The sequence below is a fragment of the Sus scrofa genome, chromosome 1 (genome assembly GCF_000003025.6).
Source record: "Sus scrofa isolate TJ Tabasco breed Duroc chromosome 1, Sscrofa11.1, whole genome shotgun sequence".
NCBI lineage: Eukaryota > Metazoa > Chordata > Mammalia > Artiodactyla > Suidae > Sus > Sus scrofa.
This window is the reverse complement of record NC_010443.5, coordinates 240,688,181-240,712,070: the sequence shown is the minus strand read 5'-3', so window position 1 is coordinate 240,712,070 and position 23,890 is coordinate 240,688,181. Positions and strand designations below refer to the sequence as shown.

The 23,890-nt window shown below is 45.8% G+C and overlaps 1 long non-coding RNA gene across 2 annotated transcripts; it reads right to left on the bottom strand.

Annotated features, from left to right (window-relative positions):
- On the bottom strand, positions 1,712-23,175 carry LOC106509211. Of its 2 annotated transcripts, XR_002336984.1 has the most exons (6): positions 20,270-23,175; positions 15,089-15,161; positions 7,491-7,667; positions 4,252-4,340; positions 2,511-3,735; positions 1,712-1,764 (listed from the first exon to the last, which is right to left on the bottom strand). It is a non-coding gene; the product is annotated as an uncharacterized LOC106509211 (long non-coding RNA). The 2 variants fall into 2 exon arrangements; XR_002336983.1 differs by lacking the exon at positions 1,712-1,764 and having other exon boundaries at positions 2,063-3,735.

Here is a 23,890-nt window from a genome sequence, read left to right as displayed (position 1 = left end):
AGTGGTCCACTGAAACCCTGGGCTCTTTGGGGGTAGAGGTGCTGATTTGCAGGGAAGAATTCTTCCAAGGAATAAGGTAAGGGCATTGGACTTGAAGCTGAGAGTAGCACCTGGTCACTTTGAGTGGTTCATGCCAGACAGCCAGCAGACAAAGAAAAAGGTAGCTGTAATATTGGGGATAAGGACCCTGGTTACCAGGAGAAGTATTAACAGTGACTACCTTATGGGGGCAGAGAGGAACTCAGGGAATTTCTTAGGGATTTCTTGGGACCTTCATATTCCATAATGATGGTAAATGGGCAAATGAAATAATCAAAGCAGATAAGAAATCAGACCCTTACAGGATAATAGTCTCGGTCAGCTCACGAAGTGAGCAACTCAGATCAGCCAAAGTATGGGCCAAAAATAAAGGAAATCTAGAGTGGGTAATGGAGGCGAGAGATGGGACTGGCTATAGCTGAAGACTGTATTGTGGTTCATCTCTTGCCAAAAATCTTTTTGGAGATTTCATTTGGCTATAACCTTGAAAGGGACTCTCTAATTGGACTTGTATCTCCCCATTTTTAAAATAAGTGGGAACATCTTGTTCTCACACAAGTGAAGTCTCTATGCCATAGTATAGGAGCTGGAGCTATTGGGGGAGCACTAGCAAACCTAAGTGGTCCAAGGGGTGGACTGTATTTGCTATCTCCAATATGCGACTTCAAATTCTCTCAGCAATGCCTGCTTCCAGGGGGCTATTTGTTCCAGCCAAGGCCATTGCTGCAGAGATCTACTCAGTATGGACTCCAGCCAACCACAGGCACAACCTGCCACGCCTTAACTTACATCCATACTGTGTCCCTCTCCTCCTGGACTTCTCCATTGATCCTGAAGCATGAAATGCTACAGGAATCATTTAGGGCCCACACATAAGCAGCTTGGAAATGCAAAGGAAATCATATGTGACAAACTTTTGAACAACAGGAGATGGAAACCAGGAAAGAGATATTTCTCCCTTCCTCTCCCCGATGAACCACCTTAAAAAGCAACTTTTCAAAAGAAAATCCCACAAGAAGGAAATATTATTTGCATTTGATACCTCTTATTTGCCCTTCCTCCTTCCCTGCCTCATTCCCACTTCCTTCACTCCTGTGATTAGACTCCTTAGAAGGTAGCACAGAAGTCTTCAGGGCTCTGAAACCCAAGTTCAGACAGAGAAATAAGAGTTTACAAATACTATCAAGATAGAGGCCAGAAGCTCTTTATGATGACGCAGGCAGTAAAACATTTCCAGCATGGGTATGGCCCCAGAAGGTTTGAGAAACCATAAATCTAATGGTCAGTTTGAAGCTGTTTGCAGTCCGAGGATGGAAATCCCTCCTGCAAGACCACTTCCCCCAGCAAGAACAGTTAATAGAAGGCTTCAATCAAGTTTACCAAGCATTGGAGTTCCCGTCGTGGCGCAGTGGTTAACGAATCCGACTAGGAACCATGAGGTTGCGGGTTCGATCCCTGCCCTTGCTCAGTGGGTTAACGATCCGGCGTTGCCGTGAGCTGTGGTGTAGGTTGCAGACGCGGCTCGGATCCCGAGTTGCTGTGGCTCTGGCGTAGGCCGGTGGCCACAGCTCCGATTCGACCCCTAGCCTGGGAACCTCCATATGCCACGGGAGCAGCCCAAAGAAAGCAAAAAGACAAAAAAAAAAAAAAAAAAAAAGTTTACCAAGCACATACATGCCCGTTATTACAGGTAACGAACTCAGGTATCTTCTGCTTTGTGCTGTTCTATTGAGTTAAAAAAAAGAAAGAGAGAGGCTGATCAAAATCTGCTAAATAAATTTCATATAACCTTGTCACAGTAAGGATTGCATTGTCCTGTGGCTGATCACTATTATTATTAAATGGCGAACGACAGGCTTTCAGAATGTGGCTCTGGCATCAATCCTCCTACTGCTTATGGTTCAGATGGACTCAGTGAGTAGACAGCACCACACAGCACCACCACAGTGTGGGTTCAGTCCCTAACCCAGGAACTTCTCTGGGCCACAAGAGCAGCCAAAAAAAAAAAAAAAAAAAAAAAAAAAAAAATTGATGCCCTACAAGTGAGCCACAACCCACACTGGGTATGATCATTTCGAAACTCTTAATCAGCTCTAGTGGTGGAACATCGAGTGAATTTCACCTTAAGAACCATTTGTCTGCTCTCTGCCCACGCTACTTGATTTAGTAAATTTCAAGGCTAAAGGGAAAGCCCCAGTGACTTCTGATGAACTAAACTTGTCCCCTTTTGTCTCCTAAAGAGATGCCCAAAGAGAGACACACACTTATCCATCACTGAGGCCTGAGGTTTTCACAGAGTCCTGCTCTGAGCCAGGGAGCCCATGTATTTTGCATTTCCCCACAGTGGGAAGGGATGTGGCTCCAACCATTCAAAGGTTCCTGCATCATGATGGAAAGTGGAACTGGCACAGTGGAGGGGATGGTGGTGGGGCTGAGGACCCTGATTTTGGTCAAAAGAGAGTATGTCTCACCTTTTCTGAAGCACAGCCTGGCACCTATGTCAGAGGACAGCCTGGTTCTCCAAATCAATCCCAAACTTCCCTGCCACCATGTGCAAGCAAGGCCGGGTTCTAACATGGGGGAGAAGTACAAGAAATAGATGCCAGCCAGGAGGCCCAGGGCAGGGCCAGGCTCGAGGAATGGAGCTGTGACACTGGCTGGTGGGATAATCAGCCACCCTTTGATACCTCCTGACCACCAAAGGCAGTCACAAACTAAGTGAGCTCACCCCTTCTTCTGACTGCTGCTTCTAATATTTTCTCCACATTCTTAACAACCGCCATATCAACATATTACCTTAAATGGTCGAAACGACAGCGCTTTCAGAAAATGTGGCCCTCCCCCCGGCTCTGCATGCACAATCCCTCCCTAACTTGCTTTATGGTTCCTAGATCTGGTGACTCAGTGCTCTCACATGTAGAGCCCTGAAGAACAGCACCACACAGCCTCTTCAGGGTCCCAGTGCCACCAAGAATTCAGACACCTCCCCCAACCCTCCCCACACTGCTCTGTGCCCTGGGGAGCTCAGCCCGGCCAGGGCTCCCATTCTAACATGTGAGATTTCATACGTTTCCCACTTTCAAAAAGCTGAAAAAGTAAAACTTTGGTTTGCGCTGGCGTGAGCGGGTCTGTATTCTTACAATTTAAACAAGATTATGATGACCCACGTAGGTAGGGGCCTTCCTAGCTTCTTTACCACCTATCTCGTAACATCATTACAACAACCCAGTGGGTGGCAGAGCGCATCTTACTATACCTTTCAGAGATGAGAAAACTGAAGCTCAGAAGGGTTAAGGTTGCGGAGTTTCTCAAGACCATTAAGTTTATGAAGGGCAGAGCTGGAATTTGAACTTGGGTCTTCTGGCCTCCCATGCATATTCCACGCACATTCCACGGTGCTCCACTGACTCAGTAAGGCACCCAGGCTCTATTGAGAACTCTGTTCACCTACCTCGTTATCCAGGGATATATGGGAAGACAGCTGGGAGTTTTTCACCTTCATGTGAGAAGTGGCTGGAGTGTCATGGCACTTCCATGGGTGATGTAAGTTTCCGCTAGTGAGTCCAGGTGAACCCCAACATGCAATCTGTGCCTCACAAATAACATTCGCCAAGATAGGTGATTGCTGATGTGGACGACTTGCTGTTTGGTGGGAGCTGGCTCTTCAGACCCCCAATTCCAATAGCTGCCTGTGGCCTGTGAGGAAAGATCAGAGCTGGCATTGGCATCCTTGGCCAGACAAGTCTCTGTCCAAAAAGGCAGCAGCTCTCTACAAGTAGCCAGGCACCCAGGTGCAGAGCCGTGAAACTAGAGACTGGGGTAGATTTCCGCAAGAGGTCCTGGTCCATGGCTGTTCTGTGAAGGAGCGAGTGGCCTTTCTACCTCAGAAATTCCTGAAAGTACTGGCATGAAGCTCAGGGAAACGGCTGGTGGTTATACTAATCACGTGCATCATCAAGAAGAGGTTCAGTTGTGCTTAGTGGGTTCTTTTTAGAAAAACTCAGAAGTTTAAAATAGCTTAGAAAAGACTCTCACAGAAAACAAAAAGAATAAGAATTAACATTTTTAATTAAAAAGGGCAAGGTTTAATAACTTAGAAAACTATTAGAACAGCGTTTTGCCCAAATTTTTACATGTATGTGTTACAAGGGATTTTTTTGAAGCCAAATTTCCTCTTTTATGTTTGTGAACCTCATGAAATGGAACACCTACCTTCTTCAAAAGATACTTTGAAGCCATAAAAATGTTCATACACTCCGACTCCATAATCCCCTTCTGGGAAGCTTGCCCAAGAAAATACCCTGAAATATGGAAAAAGCCATATGCAGAAAAATGGTCATCAAAGAGTTGCTTAGTGAAAAACTGGAAGCAGCCCAAAAATACAAAAAGGGGAGGGAGGATGGTAAAATAACTTATAGTAAAGCCTTGAAGAAATATTCTAGAACCATTAAAAATGATGGAATGAAGTTTATGAAGGATCAGAGAAAATACTTATGATAAAGTATTAAGTAAAAAAAAAAGTCTGGAAAAATATTTGCAAACACGTGATTTATAAAAACAGGAAGGGAACATAAAAATGTAGTTGTCACTATGTCAATGTGGTAGGCTAATGGACTTTTATCTCGTTTTCAAATTTCTCTAAAGTACTATATCTCTACTTTTAAAGTGTTCAATCTCTTTTAAAAAAAGGAAATAGATGCTATCAATGCTTTAAGCATTGAGAAACATTGTTACCAGAGGTTAGAGGGTAAGTTAACATAAGAAACTGCCCATCTTATTGCCCAGATACCAAGTGTCTTTAAAATGGTTTCATGTTTGATGAAATAAATATAAAATATATACAAAAACCATATAGATAAATATAGTTTGTTTAAGGCATGAAAAAAGTCCAAATTATATCACCCTGCAGAAACCATTCAGGGTCTAAAGGTCCTCTTATTTCTGTGTTTTCAGGTTGCTATGGATCCACTTATGAGGGCCTTCTTGTCAAGGAGCATTGAAATAATGTAGTGTCTGTCCACAGTTTTTATTTCATCTGCAGTACTGAATATGCCATGATGAGTTGCCTACAGGTGATGGGTTTAGAAAAATTTTTTTCTCCCTCCACCACCCAGGACACTTAGAATCATGGAAGAATTGGAAAGAAACTCTCAGGTAGAAATCTCCTTGGCAGGAGCACATGTCCTAGTGAGGTGGGGGTGGGGACACATACAGGGTCCCAGACAGGCTATGAGTCAAAAGTTCATCTGGGGCAAAAGAAGGCCAACTTACAAATGTGAAAAAAACCTCACAAATCTAAATCCAAAACCCTGGGAATATGCAAACTGGAAATGTCAATCAAAAGAACATAGTTCTTAACAACAAAAAGAAGGGGGAGGGTATAAAGGCACCTGTTCCTATATCTATTGCTGCATAACAAACTACCCTAAAATTTAGCCATTTAAAACAAGAAGCATTTTATTGCATTGCATGATGTTATGGGTCAGGAATTCAGGCAGGGCTCAGCTGAGAAGCACTTTTTTTTTTTTTTTTTTTTTTTTGTCTTTTTAGGGCTGCACCCCCAGCACGTGGAGGTTCCCAGGCTAGAAGTCAAATTGGAGCTGTTGCTGTGGGCCTAAGCTACAGCCACAGCAATGTAGGATCCTTAACCCACTGAGCGAGGCCAGGGATCGAACCTGTATCTTCATGGATGTCAGATTTGTTCTGCTGAGCCACGATGGGAACTCCTGAGAAATACTTTTGCTCTCCATAACCTCTGAGGATACTCAGTGGTACTCAGCTGGCAAATGAGTCGAGAAAATTCAAGGACTCCCTCATGTGTCCAGTGCCTGGGAAGGCTGGTAGGCTAGGCTGGGCTGGAATCTGTTGACCACACCACCTACACTGAGCCTCTCTAGCATGGTGGTCTCCTCAGCATGTTGGAGCTGGCATCACCCAGCACAAGTGGCCAAAGCTGCAAAGCTTCTTGCAAACTAGATGGAAATTCCAGAACATCACTTACGCTACATACTATTGGTCAAACAACCACTAAGTTTAGCCCAGGTTCAAGGTGAGGGGGAATGAGACTCCACCTGACAATGGGAGAGATAACAAAGTATTGTGGTCAGCCCTGGTCTACCACAGCCTCATTTTACTTACGTTAAATCAGGGGAAAAGTGCAGAGAGGAACCTGTGCAAAGACATGGAGATGGAGTTCCTGGTGGTGATGTAAACTGGTACTACACTTTGAGAATGCACCTTGTCCATACATGCAGAATACATAAAACCATTCATGCGCTTGGGATCCTCATCTCACTCCTGGGCATCTATCTACCCTAAAGAAATAATTATACCAGAGACATGAAAGATTTATGATTATCTATTACGATTATCTATCAGGATGACAAAAATGTGCCAAACCTAAAAGTTCAATAGTTAGGAGAATGATTAAGGCTGAACATCACTCTAGAATAGTAAGTAGCTAATAAGTATGTTAATTATGAAAATTTTACATAGAAACATGGAAAATATTTACAGTGTGATGTTAAACAAACAAAAAACCCAAGGGTTATATGCATATTCAAAGGGGAACAGACAGGAATAAAAATAGCTTTATTAGGGTAATGACATTAGATCATTATTTTTCCTACTAGATGTTTTTCTTTAAAATACAAGGAACAGAGAAACATGTTAAACAACACCATGGGGGATGCAAAGGGCAAGATTTGATTAATGTGGGACAGGAACTCAACAGGACAAATGGCCAGTTTTCTTCAATAAATAAATTACAAGGAAAGAAATCAAGAAGAGAAACCTAGAGGTTTAAAGAGACTTAAGAGACCCAACCCACTGGAATAATCGGGCACTATTTTGATCCTGATCCAAGCAAATGAATTGTAGGGACAACATTTAAAAGACAGGAAAAATGTGAACTCTGGGCTTTTGTTAACATTAAGGAATTATTGTTTATCTTGTTAAAGATGATAATATTGTGGATACTTTTTAAAGTCCTTATCTTTGAGAGATTAAAAACAGAAATGTTTACAGATTAAATGAAAAGATATCTGGGATTTGCTTTCCAAAATACAGAGGATTCAGAGCTAGCCGTGGCTGAGGTGAAGAGGAAAAGAGATAAGGAGTAGGTAGTTAGGAGCAGGGGTGGTATTATACTGTTCTTATCTGTATTTCTTAGAAAGTTTCCATAATAAAAAGAGGTGTTTGTTTTCAATACCCTTTAAGGTTGCTGAATGAAGGGACCAGCCAGGCATGGCCTGGAGGGATCAATAGAATGATGGTTTGGAAAGGATACTACCAGGACCCTGGGGATGAGGAAGGGCTGAATGGAGTAAACAGTGTGGCTTTCAGAAACCAAAGCAGGTTCTTATAGACAGGAGAACCAGTGGAGTGCCTGCAAGCCCCATGCCCTCTCAAAGTCTGTTTCCTCAGCCATTAACCAAGGATGAAGATCTTACCTTTCACAGTATTGAGAGGCTCCACTGAGATGCACGGGTGAAGCTATTTGATGCTGTAAAGATACTCATACCAACTTCCGAAGTGTGGATGTATGTTGGGAGGGGTGGGTTCCCCCACACCACCAAGCAACTCTCTGCCACCAGCTGGGTGACCTACAATTCAATTCAGTTCTGACACTACCCAGAGATAGTGTCAGATCATGCAGTTTAAGGATTTAGTCCCACAAGACTGATCCAGTTCCCTTACTTTTTGCAAGTCCATGTGGTCACCTATGCTTCTAACCGACTGGCTAATGAGTAAAGGTTCCAATGACCTTCTTCTTGGGTTTGGTTAATTTGCTAGAGCAGCTCTCTGCACTCCAACCTTTTGAGTTTTCATGAAGGCTTCAATCATAGGAGTGATTGATTAAACCATTGGCCATTGGCCATTGAACTCAACCTTCAGGCCTTTTCCCCTCTCCAGAAGTCTGAAAGTTCCCACCCTCTGATCAAGGGTTGCTTTCATAGGCCACCAGCCCCTATTCTTAGCTGCTGGTCCAAAAGTCACCTTATTAACATAACAAAAGACCTCTGTCCTTCTCAGCACAGGAAATTCCGAAGGTTTCAGTAGCTCTGAGCCAGAATAGGGATGAAGACCAAATAAATATTCCTCTTTTTTTTTTTTTTGTCTTTTGTCTTTTAGACCTGCACAGGCAGCATTTGAAGGTTCCAGGCTACAGGTCGAATCAGAGCTGCAGCTGCCAGCCTATGCCAGAGCCACAACAACACCAGATCTGAGCTGCGTCTGCAACCTACACCACAGCTCACGACAACGCTGGATCCTTAACTTACCGAGTGAGGCCAGTGATCGAACCCGCAACCTCATGGTTCCTAGTTGGCTTCGTTTCCACTGCGCAACAATGGGAACTCCATGTTTCTTATTATAAATACCATAGCCCATTTGGGGGAAAAAGGTTGTTGGATGCTGTGCATATATCAGGAGCAGTGTAAAGCACAAGCTCCATACATACCTGGCCTGGTCACCCAGGGCCCTGGCCTGTGCTGTGAGTGGACACATGGTGACCTTAGGTGGGATTACTGGTCAGAGCACAGAAAGGGAGGGGATGCCAGAAGCCAGAGTCCAAGAAAGAAGCCAGCTGGGCCCTTGTCATTCACCATCTGACAGCAAGTCCTGGGGAGCAGGGATGAGAGAGCTGTCCTGTCCTTGACCTTTGGCTACAGAGGCCTCAAAACTAGACAAGGTCATGAACTGTTTCCAAGCCAGGCACAGGGGTCCAGGTGGGAGGGTGAAAGAGGAGCTGCCTGGAGCAGGAGGGAGCAAGCAGTGGCTGTCACAGGGGCCTCTTTCCTGCCTGGCCTTAAATTCCAGCTGTGTCACCTTGGGCAAGTCACTCCACCTCCCTGACTGGCAGGGTGTCCTCCACAAAGTGGAGACAGTAATACCTGTCTCATAGGGTTATTGAGTGCCTGTGTCTAGGCAGGTATTAGAAGACCATTAACAAACAGGAGCTTCCTCTCTGTTTAACATCCCTCCAATCAGAGCCCCAGGCAGTGGCTATTTCCATATTCTAAGCAAAGGTCTCACTTCAAGGGAGATATTTAAGATTCAGAAGCATCATTGTTAGAGGGAAGGCAGTGGGGATTCACCAAGCAGGGGTTTCTCAGTCCTGGCGGCCACTGGCACCACCTGGGGACTTTCAAAAACCCTCAGAGAACCTGATGTAGTTGGGCTGAGAAATGGCCAGGAGCAAAGAGATTTCTACAAACTCCCCAAGTGACTCCAGGGGGCAGCTCGGGCTGAGAATTCCAGTCACGGGGGCTTGTGATACTCCTGATAAAGATCAAGTGAATGAATCAAATTAGCCTTTTTCTTATTGCACTTTAGGGACAAGAGCAGCTGAATGGGGGCTTTGGTGTCCACAGATTTGGGAAATTATAGAAAAATTTAACCCCTCAGACACTAGGGTCAGCTCTGGAATGTTGTCATGTGTTTACAGCTTGGAGATTTTGCCAAGCCTGGTTTAAGTTTGCTTTTTCTTTTTTATAACATGATGAATAGCTCTGTGTTGTTTTATTCTATTCCTTGTTATTTTGCAGTGGCTCTTATTCAAAGGTTTGAAAATTTTGATGTACTGTGTCCCTCTGATATACACGTCTAAGAATAAATTAGAAAATATTTGAAATATATTTAGGAAAAAAATGCCATGTGGTACTGTAAAGATTGAGGGTCTATAGAAAGACGCCTTTCAGAATAAATGTCAGGCATTCTTTTCAGATGAATAAGTCCCTACAGAGGTCCCATCACGACTCGTCAGTTCATCCCTCAATTCAACACATAACCGCTCATTGATTCTGCAGATAGCGTTCTGGAATGGGGCTGGGGCTCCAACACATGCAGGAATGACATGGAAACTCTTGGTCCAGTCCTGGGAAACTGATGCTCTCTTTCCTTTCACAAGCCAGAGGGATCTGGCAGTGTTTTCTCAGACTTCTCTCTTGTACTCTTGGAATCTTGGTGCCCCCTGTGATCTAAGGAGCAAGGATTACTGAGGAGGAAGTATGACATAGTGCAGTGGTTCGCAAAGTGTGGTCCCTGGACCAGCAGCATCAGCGTCTCCTGGGAACTTAGCACAAGTGCAAATTCTCCCACCCACACAATAGACCTACTGAATCAGAGATCCTGGGGTGAGGGCCAGCCATCAGTGTTTTCACCAGCCTTCCTGGAGATTCTGATCCAGGAGAGGAGAACTACTGATTACAAGCACAGACGGATCATGAACAGAACATTGCTTCGATTGCCAGCTCTGCCACTTATCTCTTAGGTAAGTCACTTCACCTCTCTGATCCTCTGTTTCCTCATTTGTCAAATAAGAATGATAATAAACCTACCACAGTAGACTTGTCTGAGGAGTAAGGGCAGGATGCGAAGTGAGTGTTTAGCACTGTTCTTTGCAGGCCTGGGGTGAAAGTGAGGCAAATGAAGCACCTTATGTGCTCCTGTCGGTAGCTCCTCAAATTCTGCATCCAGAGATGGTTCACTCACTTCACACCTTGTTCCTGGCCCTGGCCCTTGATATTTCAAAGTGTTCAGTAAGTGACTGCTACTATTTTATATTATTGAGGAATCATCCATCTTTGGGGACTTGACAAGGCAAAGTTCCAGAGTCAAAGCCTTTAGACAGTTTGGTGTAGAGGAAAGAGCACTGGCTGTGGAGTCCACAGTCCAGGATCCGAACTCGAGGAACCCAGCCATGGAGAGGGGTACAGAGCAGAGGTGGGGTAAGCCCAGCTCCTCAATACTGGCTCCATTCTCTGAGCAGGGCTCTTTCTTCCCTGTTTCCTTCTTTCTGAGAGAAGCAGGGGCCACTTTTTTTTTTTTTTTTTTCTTTTTTTTTTTTTTTTGGTCTTTTTGTCTTTTCTAGGGCCGCTCCCGTGGCACATGGAGGTTCCCAGACTAGGGGTCGAATCAGAGCTGTAGCTGCCGACCTACGCCAGAGCCACAGCAACGTAGGATCTGAGCCGCATCTGCCACCTACACCACAGCTCAAGGCAAAGCCGGATCCTTAACCCACTGAGCCAGGCCAGGGATTGAACCTGCAACCTTGTGGTTCCTAGTCAGATTCGTTAACCACTGAGCCACGACAGGAACTCCAGGGGCCACTCTCAAGTTTAGACTCTCTCCCATCTGGAATCACTGTATTTCCTAAAGGAGTACTTCCTTTAGGAAATACAATTGACAAAATCCAACATCCATTCCTGATTAAAAGTCTCAGCAAATTAAGAACTGAAGGGGAATCAAATACTTCCTCTTTCTGTCAAAGGGCACCCACAAACCCCACTGCCAACGTCTTACTTGATATAAAGATGTCCCTCTCCCCCTAGGATCAAGAACAAGGTAAGGATGTCCACTCTCACAGCTACTCTATGTTGTACCAGAGCTAGTACAACTAGCTAGTTCGTTAAGGTGAGAAAAAGAAATGAAAGGCATCCACACTGGAAAAAAAGAAGTCAAATTGCCTTTATGCACGGAAGACATGACTGTCTCTGGAGAAAATCAGATGGAACCTACAGTAAAGCTATTAGAACTAAGAAGTGAGTTCAGTGAGGTTGCAGGATACCAAATCCGTGTACAAAAATCAATTTTACTTCTATAAAAATTGGAAGTTGAAATTTAAAAATAATGTCATTTATAAGAGAATATACTATGAAATAGGTATAAATCTGCAAAGGATGTGAAAAATCTGTGCTGAAGGTGAAATTCAAGATCTAAGTAAAAGTAGAGATAGCCCATTACCTAATCCAAGGGCACAAAGATGTGCCTGTACATTTCTTCTCAAACATCTTGGAGTTTTGATCCATTTTTAGTTAGTTCTTGTATAGGGTATGAGATAGGAGTCCAACTTTATTCTTTTGCATCAAGAAAGAACGTTGCAGTTGTTCCAACACCATTTGGTGAAGACCCTGTTCTTCCCCCTATTAAACGGTCTTGGGATCACGGCAGAAAAATCAATTGATCATAAATGTGAGGGTTTCTTTTTAGATTCTCAAATTCTGTTCCATCACATATATGTCTATCTTTATGTGGGTACCACACAGTACTGATTGCTGTAAATTTGCAGTAAATTCTGACATCATGAAGTTTGGGGGCCTTGCAACTCTGTTCTTTCTTTTTCAAGATTGTTTTGGCGGAGTTCCCGTCGTGGCGCAGTGGTTAACGAATCCGACTAGGAACCATGAGGTGCGGGTTCGATCCTGCCTTGCTCAGTGGTTAACGATCCGCGTTGCGTGAGCTGTGGTGTAGGTCGCAGACCGGCTTGGATCTGCGTTGCTGTGGCTCTGCGTAGGCTGGCAGCTATAGCTCGATTCGACCCTAGCTGGAACCTCCATATGCCGAGAGCGGCCCACGAAATAGCAAAAAGACAAAAAAAAAAAAAAAAAAAAAAAAAAAAAAAGATTGTTTTGGCTATTCAATTTGGACAACTAATTTTTGACAAAGCTAAAAATGTTATTTAGTGGAGAAAGCAAAGTCTTTTCCACAGAGTTCTGGAGCAACTTGATATCTGTATATCTTGATTTTTTATTCTTCTGCCTGTGACCTTTGCTTTGGGCTCAACCCCTAGTTTCTGAAATGCTTATATTCTTGTAGACATCTTTTCCTTATTCCTTTTCAAAAACATACATTTAATTAAACTTAGTTAAATATAACTCTTCTTGGTCTGTGCTTTCTCTTTCCATAGGCTATGGCTTATCTCTCCATTCATAGATTATTTCTGAAATCTGGGAGTATGAGCCCCTTAAAGGGGAAAATTGATGGGAGCCAAGAAAGAAGCCTGTGAATCTGTTCTCTGTGGCTTCCTCAAACAGTGGCCTTCCCTCCCCTTGGCCAGCTCTGGGGAAGGGTCTGAGTAGCCAGAGCTACAAGCACTCAGGCACCTGCAGGGACATCAGGCACAGGGCAACTTCTCTCACTTGGTTTCCGAAGGAGCCAGGGCTTCCTCAGCACCCCCATCTACTTTGTCCATTAGCATGCCATATGTCTTCACGCCATAAATCAAGTATCTAGTGCACACAGATGTCCAGATAACTTGCACAAACAGGACTCAGAGGCCCTGATTTGGCCACTGGTGGGGCAAGAAGTACCAGGAGAGCTCTGTGTGACACAGAAGTCTCTCAGTGTGGTCCCTGGTCCAGCAGCATCAGCATCACCGGGGAACTTGTTTGAAGCCAAATTCTCAAACCTATTGAATCAGAACCTCTGGGGTGGGGCCCAGTAATCTGTGGTTTATTCAGCCTTCCAGGTGATTCTGATGCACCTGGGCAGTTAAAGCGATTACCTGCTGGCACTAAATTACCAAGATTTAATATCCTATTTCTGCTATTTGTTGCCTGTTAATTAAAATCTCTGGGTCTCAGTCTCTTCGTCTACACAGTGGAGATGATAAAGGTACCAGCCTCCTAAATGCTCTTGTTCAAATTAATGGGCTGATCCATGTAAATTACCTAGGAAGTACTTAATAGTCATTAGCTTATCAATGTGAGTTTCTGTTGTGGCTCAAATGGGTTAAGAACCTGACATAGTGTCTGTGAGGATGTGGGTTCAATCCCTGGCCTCACTCAATGGGTTAAGGATCCGGTGTTGCTGCAAGCTGCGGCTTAGTTCACAGATGTGGCTCGGATTCAGTGTTGTGTCTGTGGCATAGGTCAGCAGCTGTGACTCCGATTTGATCCCAACCCTGGGAACTTCCAAATGCTGCAGGTGTGGCCCTAAGTAAATAAATAAATATGAATTTCCCTTGCTTTCCCTGCTTATGAAAATTCATTGTCACGTGTAACAGTTGTGTAACTATTTCTCAACGAAATTTGTATGTGAAGGTTCTGCTCATTTTTCTCAGAAGCAAGATAAGTATTATTCGCACCTTCATTTGCCCACTTGCAGAAACCGGGGCCCCAACAATGAACCATCTTTCCAGGGTGACAGTATGACAGAAATCGCTTCTGACTTGAACATCTCTGTATCTTCATCACATCATGAGCTCTCAGGGTGCAGGACCAGAATCTTAGGGGACACGGGTTTAACCTTTAACTGAGTACCTGTGTTTGTCTACTACTGGAAGAAAGATGTGGTTAATGGTGATGCTGTTGGTTACAGAAAAGTGCTTTGCAGGACCCAGCTCAGCACCGTGCTCATCACAGCTCGCTGAGTCCCCATTTCTGAAAGGGGCGAGGCTGTCTGGTGGGGTGGAACAGGCAGTGGTGAGGTAGGATAGGCCAACTCAGCTCCAACATTTCTTAGCTAAGCATTTAAACTCAAACAAGGCACTTGCCTCTTAGAACTTCCTTTTCCTCTTCTGTAATATGGGGCATTATCCCTGCCCTGCCCAGCTCCCAGAGCAGGCTTGGGTCTCAGAGGACATAATAGCGTGGAAGCACTTTGCAAACTGTAAAGTGCATGCACAAGTATGGAACTGAAAGTCACAGAGGGGATGAGGGAAGAGTTTGCTGAAGACAGATACCACCAGCCCCCCCGACCCCAGCACTCAGCAGCCCTGTGGTCTGGCAAGACCAAAGCGCTGTGCAGCTGGTGGGAGGTAGGTGGGAACTGATGGAGAATCAGTCAAGATGTGTGGTCTGACCCATGTCAGGGAGCAGCCTGCGGGACAGGGGGAGCTCGAAGACCCTGCCAGGCAGAGCCACAGGCCTATGCCATCATAGGTCTGAGCCATCAGCTTGGAAAAACCCACCGCTGGCCTGCTTCCTGGCTAGCCAAGGGCGCTCTGGAGTCAGTCTAAGGAGCCCACTAGAAGTGAAAAAATTCTTGTTCCAGCTGCCAGTTCACAAGACCTTGGGCAAGACTCTCCCTTCTCTGGGCCTTAGTTCTACCACACAAGCCAACATAAGGGGGCTGGTTCACACTATCCCACTACCTCTGTTATTATGCCCCCTACATCAAATGCTTGCATCCAAAAATCTTCCCTGCTGGTACCTTTTCCTGGTAATGAAGCATGTGTTTGCCCCTCTTGCAGGATTCAGAGACATAAAACTGAGCTCCCAGGAGGCTATTCCTAGTGACTGAGGGTGGAGCTGGGGAACCAGCCTACCTGGATTGGAATCCTGGAGGGCTGTGTAGCCTCGGGCAGCTTGCTTAGTCCCTTTGACCCTCGGTTTCTCCATCTGTAAAATAGGGATCATAAGCCTACCCACCTTACCAGGGTGAAGATCAGTGAGCAGATGTGTGGAAAGGGCTTTGTCCAGCTCCTGGCAGAGGAAAAGCTGCATAAGAAACTGTTAGTATTTTCTTCAGCAACACCAGGGTACAGAGGGGCCACCCTGACTTGACCTCAGGGAAACACAGAGACACCTGAAACTGCTAGGAGCCTGTGTATCCTCACACAGGGGCTACAGACTGTTACTTTTAGGCTTTTGAAAGAACTAGAAATAATCTGAGGACCCCCAGCACTCAGAGGCTCCCAGCCCGGGAACCACTGCTCTGGAGTCTTAAAGCTTCTTTCAGCTCTGACCACACCTCGGCTCTGCTGAAGGTCAGCCAAACCTTTTAAAAGAAATCTGCCTGGTCAGTGGCAGCTGGGCCTGTGGCGAGTCCAAGGCAGACCCCAGGAGGAGCGACCACAGCCCAGAGCCCTGTCTCCCAGGGCAGGGCCCCTGGATGAGTGGGGCACATCAGAGGAAAGCTTTCAGCCTCCTGTTCAGTGTAAACTTCCAGGCCTCCTCCCACGTCCCTGATCTGAAAAGGCCAAAAGAGAAGGAAGCAGTTATTTCAAAGGCTGGGCGAGCCCCCTTTGCAAAAGGCCCGGAGTCTTGAGTCCCCATGGACTTGCTGGGAGAGAGAACTTTGCCTGTTTCCTTTGCTTCATTTCCTCCTTCTGCTCTTTGCAGGCCGGTTCTAAATACATGTCTTAGAGGCCAAGATATGTGATGGCAAGAAGCAGAAACCTAGCCAGCAAAGGTAGAGAGAAAACTCAGGAGCTGGGTGGCATGGGAGTGACATGGCAGGTCAGCCATGCGGTGAGGTCTCCTGCGGCAAACTGAGAGCCGCAGGAGACCTCACCACATTGTGATTAATTTATAATAAGTCCTTACTCACTTGCCAATAAGGTACTGAGGACTCACAGGATTCCCAGAAGGATCCTATGAGGAAAATACTATTATTACGATCCTCATTTGACAGATAAAGAAGTGAAGGCACTGAGATGCCCAGTAATTGTCAGACACCAGCACCCACACTGGTAATTACTGGGTACACCAGCTCTGCCCAAGGGAGCACAGGAGTCACTGGCAGGACCAGGAGCCAAGCCAATTCAGCGGTCTTTCCCTGGAACTCCTTGCTGCTGTGTGGTCAGTGTAAGGCTGGCTACTCTAAAAATCAGAACTGTACAAAAAAGGGGCCAGCTGTGTGGGAGGGAGTGACCACCCCATTTCTGAGGGGTACCCCAACCAAAAGTACATAATCCCTTGGTGGGGTGTCACAGAGGCAACTGGGGTTGAAGTTAAGCTTCCTTCCCCACAAAAGCACCCACACAGGATGGAAGGGGGAAATGAGACCCATTGCAGTCGCTAAAAAAAAATTTCCAAAAAGATTTCTAGGTCCCATCTTTTCTTTACATTTTCATGTCATTTATCCATTCTCGAGCTACAAGGCACGATTTCCTGAGCATCTATGATGTGCCAGATGTGGTGCCATGTAACAAGGGACAAGACAGACACAGCCCCTGCCCTCCTGCAGCTTATGCCCCTGTGATGTACACACCCTCCTGCAACCCTCCTCTGTGGTGGCCCTCCTGCTCCTTCCTCTCCTAAACCAGGGTTTCCCGCTCAGGACTGTAGCTCATTGTTTCCCTTATGCCAACTCCTCCTGCTAAAATCAGATGCAACTCAAATGCCACCTCTTCCAGGTCACCTTCCCTGAGATTCCCAACAGCACTGTCATTCTTTCTGTCAGGCTCCCATGCCCAGCAGAGGGTGTTGACATGTCTCACAGGGAGTTGTGTTGATCTGCTTTGACTTTCAGGTAGGTGTTGCGGGGAGTGGGGAGGTCTTCTACAAGACCCCAAGCTCACAGACAGCAGGGACTATGTCCTTGTCTGGGTTTCCAATGCCAGGCATCCTGGCACCGAGAAGACGTTCATTCACTCATTCATTCACGCATTCGTTCATTCAGCAACTATGCCCTGAGCACCTACTGTGTGGCAGCGCTGTTCCGCCTCTGGATTTACAGCTGCGAACAAAACAGACCAAAAGCCCACCCTCTTTGATGTTCCAGAGAACAACAAAGGAGACACAGCAATAACTGAATGAATATGCATTGAATCCTGAAAACCCTTTGAGACTCTACACCTAGGAAAAGGTACATTTTAGGATGATTTGTATATCCACCAGGCCAAATATTTATCTAAACTAAGTGAGCTCTTGAAGGAAACCAACCTTCCTCTGTGGTGAGTGTTTAAAAAATCACCGGAAAGAGATTGCGTTGGAATTAGTTGTTGCAAAATGACCTCGTTTGGGGATCCAAAGCCACTGAGGTATCAGCCTGAGGCTTGGGTAAAATAAAATAAACTAAGCTTTAGAGTCACAGAAATGATTCAATTTGAGGAAACACCAGGCCCAGGGATAGTAAAAACAAAAATAATCACAGCCAACACTTACACAGCATGGACTGTGTGCCAAGCCCGGGAGAAGCCCCTGGTTCCTGACAGATGATGAGGCTGTGTCGGAAGGAAGGGGAGGCTACCAGAGGGGTGACCCTGACTGGCGCTGTCCCTCGAGATGGGGCCATTGTTCACTTAGGCTCCAACTGTCCTGTGAGCCACGGTGAGCTTGCAGCCCTGTGTCTTTGAAATTCCCAGGAATTCAATGGCCGAAAAGACAGGTCTTCCCAAGTGAAAGGAAATGTGGTTCCCTAAAATAGAAAAATTGTGCTCAGAGGAGGAAATTCCTTGTTACTATGGAGGCAACTTTACTCCCTGAAATGATTGGAAGGCACATTTATGGAGACCCTATGCTAGACCAGGCACTGTGCTAGGACTCTGCTTTACTCTCTGCTGGGCACTATTCTAATGCAAGGCCACACAGGAAGGAAGTACATAGTTGCTGTCAGTCCCGGGGCTGACATGCAGCCAGGTTATCCCCATATAACTGCCCGCTTTTTAAAGTCTTTACATGTTTACATTCTACAGAGCAGCTGCCTGAGTCCCCGACTGCCCCCTCCCTGCCCCAGCTGCCCCAGACCCTCCCGCCATCCTTCCCCCGACTTCTCTATGACACCGCTATTCCAGAGTTGATTCCAACACAGCTGGGAGCCCAGAAGGCCTGGCACCCGCTGGTGGCCCAGCCGGATCTGACTGGCCAGTGCCTGTTAAATGTTCTGCTTACACCCTTGCCTGGACCTCTTGGAGCTGCCAGGTCATGGGCATCTATCTCACTTAACCCCCAGCAGTCCTGGGAGAGGAAACACTGACCCTCTCGGACTCCTGCTTTCAGCATTAAATGCCGATCTTCTCCAAGCTTCCTTCCTCCCACTGCCTTCTCCAGCCTCACTGTGTCCTGTACTGATCTGATCCCAGCCAGCGGTTTCATATCGTTTGTACCCGCTCGCACTCCCTGGATTTGCTTCTTCAGCCTGGACCTCTCTCCTGAGCTGGTCACACGGCCAACTGTCTGCTGGAAATCTCACTTCTGTCTCCGACTCAACGTCTCCCAAGTAATTGAGGTCAGCTTTTTGCCAGCCTCTCCTTCCTTTCCCGCCTCCTCCTGGGTTCCTATTTCTCCATTCATCCGCACATATTCCTGCCGTAAACACCCAAGCGCATCCATCATGCACCAGGCACTGTACCTGACATGGAGGAGGACAAGGAAGGGAGTAAGAGAAACCCTCTAGTCCGTGGGTGCCCAAGCCTTAAAGCTGAGTGTCACCCCAACCCCTACCCCTCCACCTGCAGTGGGATGTGCAGCAAGTCCTGCCACTTGGCCTGAGCCCAGATCGTCATCCTCTCTCACCAAGGCCTCCCTTCCCTGTGGCCCTCTCCTGTTCTTACTCAGCCCCACAGCCAGAGGGACGTCTCTGGCACACAGCTAAAGCCGCCCCTCCTCAGCCTAGAGCCTTCCGTGGATCCTTATTGCCTTAGGGGAAAGTCCAGGGCTCCCTGGCCTGGTGTTCACGGCCCATCCTGACCTCACTTGCTCCAGAGGGGTTGGCCTTGGGGGAGAAGAGCTTTGGGATGGTGGAGCCATTTGTGTTCGACCACCGGCTCTCCAGCCTGGATGCAGAGCCTCCCATATACACACGGAAACATATAGGCACAGTCACACACATGCTCGGGTGTGACCGACACAAAGGATCAAGTCCACTTACACCAACCCACATGCCTATACATGGAGCTGCTGGATTGAGCAAATAAAATTATAATTTGTTAATAAAAATTTTTTTAGTATAAGTATGTTCCAAATAGAGCAGGGGCCAGACTTACTACACTAAAAAAATAACTCGTGTTCATCTAAAATTGAAATTTAACTGGGCTTCTTGTATTTTATCTGGTGCCCCTGCAGGGACACCATACCACACACACCACAGCTTACACGTGCACACACATTCCACACTGACAGTTCAACCCATGTGTGAACGTGTACCTCCCACGTCATGCCTCCGAGATGAATGGGCATCTCATCACCTCGACTGAACTGTGGCGGGGCCATGCTGCTGGCCAGCATGGAGAGCTCTTCAGGGAAATGTTTATTCCGAGAATAAGTGCCTAATTGACATGAATTCCTGGACATCCAGGTTCTGGAATGTTGTGTGCCCAGAGCAGTCCCTGTAGAATTTGAAGGCAGACAGCTCAAAAACCTGATCTCAATATATCTGTACTGTGTGTCTTTGGGCAAGGCACGTAGCCTCTCTGAGCCTCCATTAGTAAATCAGTGGAATAGAAATGTTATAGTAATAACCAACTCCTTATGGTTATGATGAGACTTACTAAATGACATAATACATGTGGAAGACTTTTTTAGAGTTTTGGGTACAAATTAGTTATTATAAACGCTTATTGTCAAGTTCATACATACGTAGTATTAAAAAAATATTACATGCAATTGGATTCAGAGATAGAATGGCCCCTCAGAGTGTAAGCAGGGCACAGAAGAGGAGAAGGGGATGAAATGCTGGAACAATTAAACTTAGGCAGTGAGAGAGGATGGGAGGAAAATTCTGAAAGTGATGGGTATATTAATGGCATAGATGGTGATGGTCCCACCCATGGATGTATACTTACCTCCAAACTCGTCAGATGGTAGACATTCAATTATAGTGTTCTCTGTATGTCAATCATACTTCAATAAAGTAGCTTAAAAAAACAATAAAGTCAGGCATTAGTATTAATCAAATACTACAGCATCACATACTAAATAGGTCAGGTTCTAAATTCAGACAGGGAGAACTGTGTATGTCTAAAACATTTGAAAACCCTTTAGGATGGCATATACGATGCTATGCAATGTCAGATAGTAATTCTTAGGCACACTGGAAATTGAGGACCAAAGAATGAAGGAGGGGACAAAAGGAACTTCTTTATGCAAATATCTGGGCATATTCTGATTTTCAAATGACTAGCAAATCCCTAGTGGTGGATGGCAGGGGTGGAATTTTGGCATTCTGCCTGCCTGCAGGGTTACCTTCATTCTTCCTAAAACATTGAGCTTCCAAGTGGTTGACGTTAGTGTTCATCAATTATCTCCCACCTTGAACACAATAGGATTGGATGTGCCTGTTCCCTTGAGGTTAGGTGAGACCGTGTGACTTGCTCTAGCCAATGAAATTTGAAGTGATGTGTGTTACTACCTGGCAGTTCTGCTAAGAGCTAAGTGCTAAGGAACCCTTCATCTCCTCCTCCCCACAGCTGCAGGGGCCAACAACATTGCAGAGGGTGAACCTTGAGTATCTAAGAGAGGGCAGTGCTGGGCTGAGACTCTCCCGACTTACAATGGATTTGTAGCTTGAGGGGGAAAGGAACCTTTGCTGTTTCAAGCCATTTATATTTGGGAGGTGTGTGTTACAGCAGCAAAATCCAGCTGATCCTGACTACTATGCTTTATAATCTTAAAACATATTCATATATTTCTTTGTTAAGGTTTTTTTAAATTAGCATTACTTCTTACAGGAGGAGGAAAGTTTTAAGTAAACTTGTAAGTTAAATGAGCCTGATGAACTTCACGTCTACCTAGTCTCCTTCCAAACAGAATTAGTAATAACTTAGCACATCAAAATACATACTGGCAAACAGAGTAGCTAACGTAACCACAAAGGAGAGATGGGAATCGGCTCAGGGAAAAAATGGGACAGGAGTGTACCTGGAAGCTTTGCCAAAAGCCAAGAATGAAATATTAAATCATGGATCAGTGAAAGTATTAAGGAGTGGGTAATAGGAAAAATTAGTACCACAAAGCTCTGAACCAGAGGGCTAAGAGTGTGGAAAATCAATGTTTATAGAATGCCTGCTGTGTGCTAGTGTGCTACATGCATTGAAAATATCATTTCTTTATTATTCTCACTAAAACGCAATGATGTAGCAACTTCAGAGAGGTCAAAGAAGTTGTCAGGGTCACACAGTGGCAGAGCAAGGATTCAAACTCACATTGGCTTCACTCTCACATCCATGCTTTTACTGGAGCCTGAGTTTGGCAGAACACACTGGCCACCATTTGCTCCAGGCGTGGCTGTAACTGAACATGGAAACAGACTAGCATTCAGTTTCCCAAGAGCTGGGACATGATGGTCTCTTGGCGAGAACTGAGGTGTCCAGAGGGCTTGCCCCACACAGGGCAGCCCTGCTTATGACTTCCTGCTCTGCACCCACAAGGGCCCCGGGCTTGTTGGGAGCATCCTCCGAGGAGGAAGCAGCATTCCAGGTCCAGATGCAGACAGCTGTGTGCTTTCTCCAACTTAGGGTGACTCATGTTGGGACAAGAAAGCCGCTTCTTTGCCGGATTCCCTGTCCCCAAATCCTAATCTGGGGAAAGCTGCCTTAAGCTCCCTGAACACAAGACTCTGGGTGGCTGGCGCACGAAAGGGGCGGGAGACCAATGACATCCAAAGAGAGCAGGGTCCAGAACAAAGAGGAAATTCAGGGTGGGAGATCTTTTTTTTTTTTTTTTTTTCTCCCTGGCAAGGCTCCTGCGGCCATCTGGCTGAGGGGGCTGTTATTAAACCTCTGGATTGTAGTCTGTTTGTTTTTTAGCAGTTTGCAGCTGATTATTTTCATCAAATTCCCTGCGACCAACTGCGCTGGCTCCGGTAGCAGGCAAACCTGTGCAGCCAGCACGTCCTCTCGGCCGGGTTCACGATTCCCCTTCCAGGGAGGCAGCAGCATCGCTCTTGTCTTGTCAGCAAGGAGTCCCAGCCCCAGGGCCTTTACCTCTGGATGCCTACGCCAGCCCTTCAGCTGTTCCAGCCGATGTCAAACGGACTGACTGGAGCAAAAGATGGGCACCTGGGAGATCAGAAAGCCCCTGGTGGCCAGACCAGTTCCAGGGCCCTTTAGTGTTGTCATTCTAGCTCTGAAAAGGCAGCACCCTCCTTTTCTGGGTGTCTTCACTGTGCGGAAAGACAATTTGGAAAGATCTTGAGAGGGCTGTGTTGGGAGCTCGGATCCAATCTCCATTACTCTTCATATTAGGCAACTGAGACCATTTTTCTTCCTCTGGGGACCACAGATGGTACCACTTTCCGCCCCTGGGCTTTGTATGCAAATGCAAACATATATATTATAAGCATACCTTGTTTCATTGCACTTTGCTTTATTGCACTTTTCAGATATCATGCTTTTTCAAATTGAAGGTTGTGGCAGCCCCACATTGAGCAAATGTGTTGGCACCATTTTCCAGCATTTATTCACTTCATGTCTCTGTGTCACATTTTTTAGCAATTCTCACAATATTTCAAATCTTTTCATCATTATTATATTTATTACAGTGAACCGTAATTGGTGATCTTGGAGGTTGCTACTGCAACCCATTAAAGGCTCAGATAATGGTTAGCATTTTTTGGCAGTAAAGTATTTTTAATTAAGGTATGCACATTGCTTTTTTAGACAAAATGCTATTGCACACTTACTAGACTACAGTGCAGTGTCAACATAACCTTTTTTTCTTTTTCAGGGCCACATCTGCGGCATATGGAAGTTCCCAGGCTAGGAGTGGAGTTGGAGCAGCAGCTGCTGGCCTATGCCACAGCCACAGCAACACCAGATCCAAGCCCCATCTGCAACCTATGCTGCAGCTTGCTGCAACGCCAGATCCTTAACCCACTGAGCAAGGCCAGGGATCGAACCTGTCTCCTCATGGATACTAGTCAGATTATTAACCCACTGAGCCGCAATGGGAACTCCTCAACATAAAGTTTTATGCACTGGGAACCAAAAAATGTGTGTGATGCGTTTTATTTCAATATTCCCTTTCGCATAGTTGTCTGGAACTAAACCCTAGAGAACCCTCTGGGGTGTCTGTACATGTAAATGGCTTAAAACCGTATCTGTACATAGCGAGTTCTCGATAACTATTACTATAAATGTCCTCTTTCCATCCTTCAAGCATGGGCAGTGCATACCTCTCAGCGCTCCTGGCCCAAAGGATGGGTGAGGCCTGGTGTTTCTTCTTTGGCAAACAAGATGCAGGGACTGGGGGCTTCCCTTCCAGAGGCCATAAAAATTGTCCATGTCTTCAAAGTAACTGTTGTGGCCACAGACTGACGATAACTTTTTACCCAGAGAGGAAAATCCAAATGATTTGGTAAGATGCAGGCTCAGTTGCTCATCTGTCCCTGGGGTCATATGAGCTCCTACCAGATCTTGTATTTCATATCTGCTTTCTCCTGCAACTGTTTTTCAATAGAGAAATCC